Source organism: Oncorhynchus keta, chromosome 22 (genome assembly GCF_023373465.1).
Source record: "Oncorhynchus keta strain PuntledgeMale-10-30-2019 chromosome 22, Oket_V2, whole genome shotgun sequence".
NCBI lineage: Eukaryota > Metazoa > Chordata > Actinopteri > Salmoniformes > Salmonidae > Oncorhynchus > Oncorhynchus keta.
Genome location: NC_068442.1, coordinates 19,523,915 through 19,529,619, shown reverse-complemented (window position 1 = coordinate 19,529,619; position 5,705 = coordinate 19,523,915). Strand labels below are relative to the sequence as shown.

Below are 5,705 nucleotides of genomic sequence, written 5' to 3'. Positions count from 1 at the left end.
GGCTTGAAGTCATAAACAGCGCAATGCTTGACACACAACAAAGAGCTGCTGGCAAAACATACGAAAGTGCTGTTTGAATGAATGTTTACGCGCCTGCTTCTACCTACCACCGCTCAGTCAGATACTTAGATACTATGTATGCTTGTATGCTCAGTCAGATTATATGCAACGCAGGACATGCTAGATAATATCTAGTAATATCATCAACCATGTAGTTAACTAGTGATTATGATTGATTGTTTTTTTATAAGATAAGTTTAATGTTAGCTAGCAACTTACCTTGGCTTACTGCATTCGCGTAACAGGCAGTCTCCTTGTGGAATGCAACGAGAGAGAGGCAGGTCGTTATTGCATTGGACTAGTTAACTGTAAGGTTGCAAGATTGTATCCCCCGAGCTGACAAGGTGAAAATCAGTCGTTCTGCCCCTGAACAAGGCCGTCATTGAAAATAAGAATGTGTTCTTAACTGACTTGCCTAGTTAAATAAAGGTATATATAAAAAAAAAATTGGCAAATCGACACCTAAAAATACAGATTTCCGATTGTTGTGAAAACTTGAAATCGGCCCTAATTAATCGGCCATTCAGATTAATCGGTCGACCTCTACCCTGGAGATTAGATGTTTAGGGCCATAGGATGTGTGACGCATGATGCACAAATACTGAGTCAGCAGATAGTGTGTGTGTGACTGTGTGTGTATGTGTGTTCTTAGATGCCAGTAACTGACGTCATAATGTTGTGTGATTGAGGCTGTTAATTTGAGAGATTACAATTCCTCATGCACACACACATTGCACTCAGAATTTATATTGCAGCCATGATTACGAGGATTGTAAACATTTGGCTCTGACTCTACTTTCCGTGTCAGTAGAACATAAAATCCTCTGCCACCTACTGTATAAAACTGAAATGGGGGTAGGAGTGAGCGGTGTTTACAGTGTGTGTGTTCCATTCTCTTCCGTGGCGTAATGACAGAGCAGGAAATAACATACACATACTCTTGGGGTAAATGAGCATGGGCAGTGTAAATGCTTGTTTACCAATCCTAATGTCACACACACACACACACACACACACACACACACACACACACACACACACACACACACACACACACACACACACACACACACACACACACACACACACACACACACACACACACACACACACACACACACACACACACACACACACACACACACACACACACACACACACACACACACACACACACACACAGACAGGATGACGTTTATAGAGCCTTGTCCTTGCGGCAGAACTGAGCGATTTCCACCAGATAGGACAGCTGCAATGTCAAAATTGGCTATATTGTACAAATTCAGGAAAACAAAATTGAGCTTTTGGTGTTTAGGTTTAGGTTTAGAGTTAGCAGTGTGGTTAAGGTTATGCTTAAAAGATTGTATGACTTTGTGCCTGTGCCAGCGACTTACCACTCTGGAGAGCTGCCTCCAGAACATTATTCATGACGAAAACGCTAACCTGCCACACACACACACACACAAAGGATAGAGCAGGTCACCTGCCACGCTGTGTGTGTGTGTGTGTGTGTGTGTGTGTGTGTGTGTGTGTGTGTGTGTGTGTGTGTGTGTGTGTGTGTGTGTGTGTGTGTGTGTGTGTGTGTGTGTGTGTGTGTGTGTGTGTGTGTGTGTGTGTGTGTGTGTGTGTGTGTGTGTGTGTGTCTGTGTGTAAGAGAGACAGAGGGCTGAGTTATTTTTTGTTTATATGTGTGTGTAAGCGCTGGGCTGTCATGTTGTCCACTCTAAAAACTCCTCCATCCCTCGTCAGCCCCTGTCCCCCTGGCCAAGCATAGACTCAGGGGTCAGGGGAGAGATGTCACTGTCAGGGCCCCTGCAGCAGACAGGGCTGATGTGTGGAGACAGAGTGATGGATGAAGTCTACCCCTGCTCCTCCCTCCATCCTCATCCTCCTGCTCCTCCTCATTCTTAAGAGTGGGGGAGGAGAGAGGGAGAAGAGAAGAGGTGGCTGGAGGTGTGAGGAGGAGGGGGTAGACAGGAAGGGGGAGTAGGATGGAGGGGAGAAACAAGGGTATGGGGATAGAAAGGGAGAGAGGGTGAAAGAGAAGGGAGGGAGACAGTGAGGGAATCACGTGATCGTGTAGCAGCTGCATGACTGAGAGGGCTGTTCCTGGAGGAGCGAGAACAAGACCGAGAGAACGAGAGAGAACGAGAGATAGAGAGAGCAAGACAGAGAGGGAATGAGAGAGAGACGGAGCGTGAAGAAGAAAGAGGGAGAGTGTGAAAGGGAAAGAGAGCGTGAGAGAAAAGATTATGCCAACAGGAAGAACAGGGAGCCGGTGAGTGTTGTTTGTTATGTCCTAGTGTATGTGTGCCTGGTGTGGTGAGCATGTGTATCAGTGTGTATGTATTTTTGTGAGAGAGAAAGAGACCCAGTGAGTGAGAGAGAGAAAAGATAAACAAACCAAAGTGAGCATGGAAGGGGGACATATAGAGGCAGTGTGTGCATTCATGTTCTTGTGAGTTATTTTGCTAAATAAGCTCAAGAGCTTGTTAGAGAAACAGAAAGAGAAAAAGAGAAACAGAGAGAGAGAGACAGAGAAACAGAGAGACAGAGAAACAGATGAACAGAGAGAGAGAAACAGAGAAAGAGAGAAACAGAGAGAGAGAGAGAGAGAGAGAGAGAGAAACAGTATGAGAGAGAGAAACAGAGAGAAACAGAGAAACAGTGTGAGAGAGAGAAACAGAGAGAAACAGAGAAACAGTGTGAGAGAGAGAAACAGAGAAACAGTGTGAGAGAGAGAAACAGAGAAAGAGAGAGAAACAGTGTGAGAGAGAGAAACAGAGAAACAGAGAAAGAGAGAAACAGAGGAAGAGAGAAACAGAGAGAAACAGAGAAACAGTGTGAGAGAGAGAAACATTGTGAGATAGAGAAACAGAGAAAGAGAGAAACAGAGAGAGAGAGAGAGAAACAGAGAGAGAGAAAAACAGAGAGAAACAGAGAAACAGTGTGAGAGAGAGAAACAGAGAGAAACAGAGAAACAGTGTGAGAGAGAGAAACAGTGAAAGAGAGAGAAACAGTGTGAGAGAGAGAAACAGAGAAACAGAGAGAGAAAGAGAGAAACAGAGAAACAGAGAGAGAAAGAGAGAAACAGAGAAAGAGAAACAGAGAAAGGGAGAAACAGAGAGAGAGAAACAGAGAAACAGAGAGAGAAACAGAGAAACAGAGAGAGAAAGAGAGAAACAGAGAAAGAGAGAGAAACAGTGTGAGAGAGAGAAACAGAGAAACAGAGAGAGAAAGAGAGAAACAGTGTGAGAGAGAGAAACAGAGAGAAACAGAGAAACAGTGTGAGAGAGAGAAACAGAGAAACAGAGAGAAACAGTGTGAGAGAGAGAAACAGGGAAACAGAAAGAAAGTGTGAGAGAGAGAAACAGAGAAACAGAGAGAAACAGAGAGAAACAGAAACATAGAGAAACAGAGAGAGAAAGAAACAGAGAAACAGAGAGAAACAGTGTGAGAGAGAGAAACAGGGAAACAGAAAGAAACAGTGTGAGAGAGAGAAACAGAGAAACAGAGAGAAACAGAGAGAAACAGAAACATAGAGAAACAGAGAGAGAAAGAAACAGAGAAACAGATAGAAACTGGTGAAACAGTGTGAGAGAGAAACAGAGAGAAACAGAGAGACACAGAGAACCAGTGTGAGAGAGAGAAACAGACAAACAGAGAGAGAGAAACAGAGAAAAAGAGAAACAGTGTGAGAGAGAGAAACAGAGAGAGAGAAACAGAGAGAAAGAGAAACAGAGAGAGAGAGAAACAGAGAAACAGAGAGAGAGAAACAGAGAAACAGAGAGAGAGAAACAGAGAAACAGTGTGAGAGAGAGAAACAGAGAAACAGAGAAACAGAGAAACAGAGAAACAGTGTGAGAGAGAAACAGAGAGAAACAGAGAAACAGAGAGAAACATTGTGAGAGAGAAACAGAGAGAAACAGAGAGAAACAGAGAGAAACAGAGAGAAACAGAGAAATAGAGAGAAACAGAGAAACAGTGTGAGAGAGAGAAACAGAGAAAAGAAAGAGAGAAACAGAGAAACAGAGAGAGAGAAACAGAGAGAGAGAAACAGAGAAACAGAGAAAGAGAGAGAAACAGAGAAATTGTGTGTGAGAGAGAAACAGAGAAACAGAGAGAGAGAAACAGAGAGAAAGGGAGAGAGAAACAGAGAGAGAGAAACAGAGAAACTGTGAGAGAGAAACAGAGAACAGAGAGAGAGAAACAGAGAAACAGAGAGAAACAGAGAAACAGAGAGAAACAGAGAAAGAGAGAGAAACAAATACATGGTGTGAGAGAGAGAAACAGAGAGACTAACAGAGAAACAGTGAGAGAGAGCGAAACAGAGAGAAACAGAGAGAGAGAAACAGAGAAACAGAGAGAAACAGAGAGAGAGAGAAACAGAGCGAGAGAGAAACAGAGAGAAAGAGAAACAGAGAAACAGAGAGAAACAGAGAGAAACAGAGAAACAGAGAAACAGAGAAACAGAGAAACAGAGAGAAACAGAGAAACAGATAAACAGAGAGAGATAGAAACAGAGAGAGAGAGAAACAGAGAGAAACAGAGAGAGAGAAAAACAGAGAGAAACAGATAAACAGAGAGAGATAGAAACAGAGAAACAGAGAGAAACAGAGAAACAGAGAGAGAGATAAAAACAGAGAGGGACAGAGAAACAGAGAGAGAGAGAAACAGAGCGAGAGAGAAACAGAGAGAAAGAGAAACAGAGAGAAACAGAGAGAAACAGAGAAACAGAGAAACAGAGAAACAGAGAGAAACAGATAAACAGAGAGAGATAGAAATAGAGAGAGAGAGAAACAGAGAGAAACAGAGAAACAGAGAGAAACAGAGAAAGAGAGAGAAACAAATAAATGGTGTGAGAGAGAGAAACAGAGAGACTAACAGAGAAACAGTGAGAGAGAGCGAAACAGAGAGAAACAGAGAGAGAGAAACAGAGAAACAGAGAGAAACAGAGAGAGAGAGAAACAGAGCGAGAGAGAAACAGAGAGAAAGAGAAACAGAGAAACAGAGAGAAACAGAGAGAAACAGAGAAACAGAGAAACAGAGAAACAGAGAAACAGAGAGAAACAGAGAAACAGATAAACAGAGAGAGATAGAAACAGAGAGAGAGAGAAACAGAGAGAAACAGAGAGAGAGAAACAGAGAAACAGAGAGAAACAGAGAGAAACAGAGAAACAGAGAAACAGAGAAACAGAGAAACAGAGAGAAACAGAGAAACAGATAAACAGAGAGAGATAGAAACAGAGAGAGAGAGAAACAGAGAGAAACAGAGAGAGAGAAAAACAGAGAGAAACAGATAAACAGAGAGAGATAGAAACAGAGAGAGAGAGAAGCAGAGAAACAGAGAGAGAGATAAAAACAGAGAGGAACAGAGAAACAGAGAGAGAGAGAGAAACAGAGCGAGAGAGAAACAGAGAGAAAGAGAAACAGAGAAACAGAGAGAAACAGAGAGAAACAGAGAAACAGAGAAACAGAGAAACAGAGAGAAACAGATAAACAGAGAGAGATAGAAACAGAGAGAGAGAGAAACAGAGAGAAACAGAGAGAGAGAAAAACAGAGAGAAACAGATAAACAGAGAGAGATAGAAACAGAGAGAGAGAGAAACAGAGAGAAACAGAGAGAGAGAAAAACAGAGAGAAAC

General features: G+C 42.5%; 1 protein-coding gene across 1 annotated transcript in view; it reads left to right on the top strand.

Annotated features, from left to right (window-relative positions):
• The first annotated feature begins 2,080 nt into the window (after nt 1–2,080).
• LOC118370952 (genetic suppressor element 1-like) overlaps nt 2,081–5,705 on the top strand; it is a 31,973-nt gene continuing 28,348 nt past the window's right edge. The window contains 1 exon segment of the mRNA XM_052474859.1: nt 2,081–2,338. The gene's annotated coding sequence lies outside the window, so the exon portion shown is untranslated.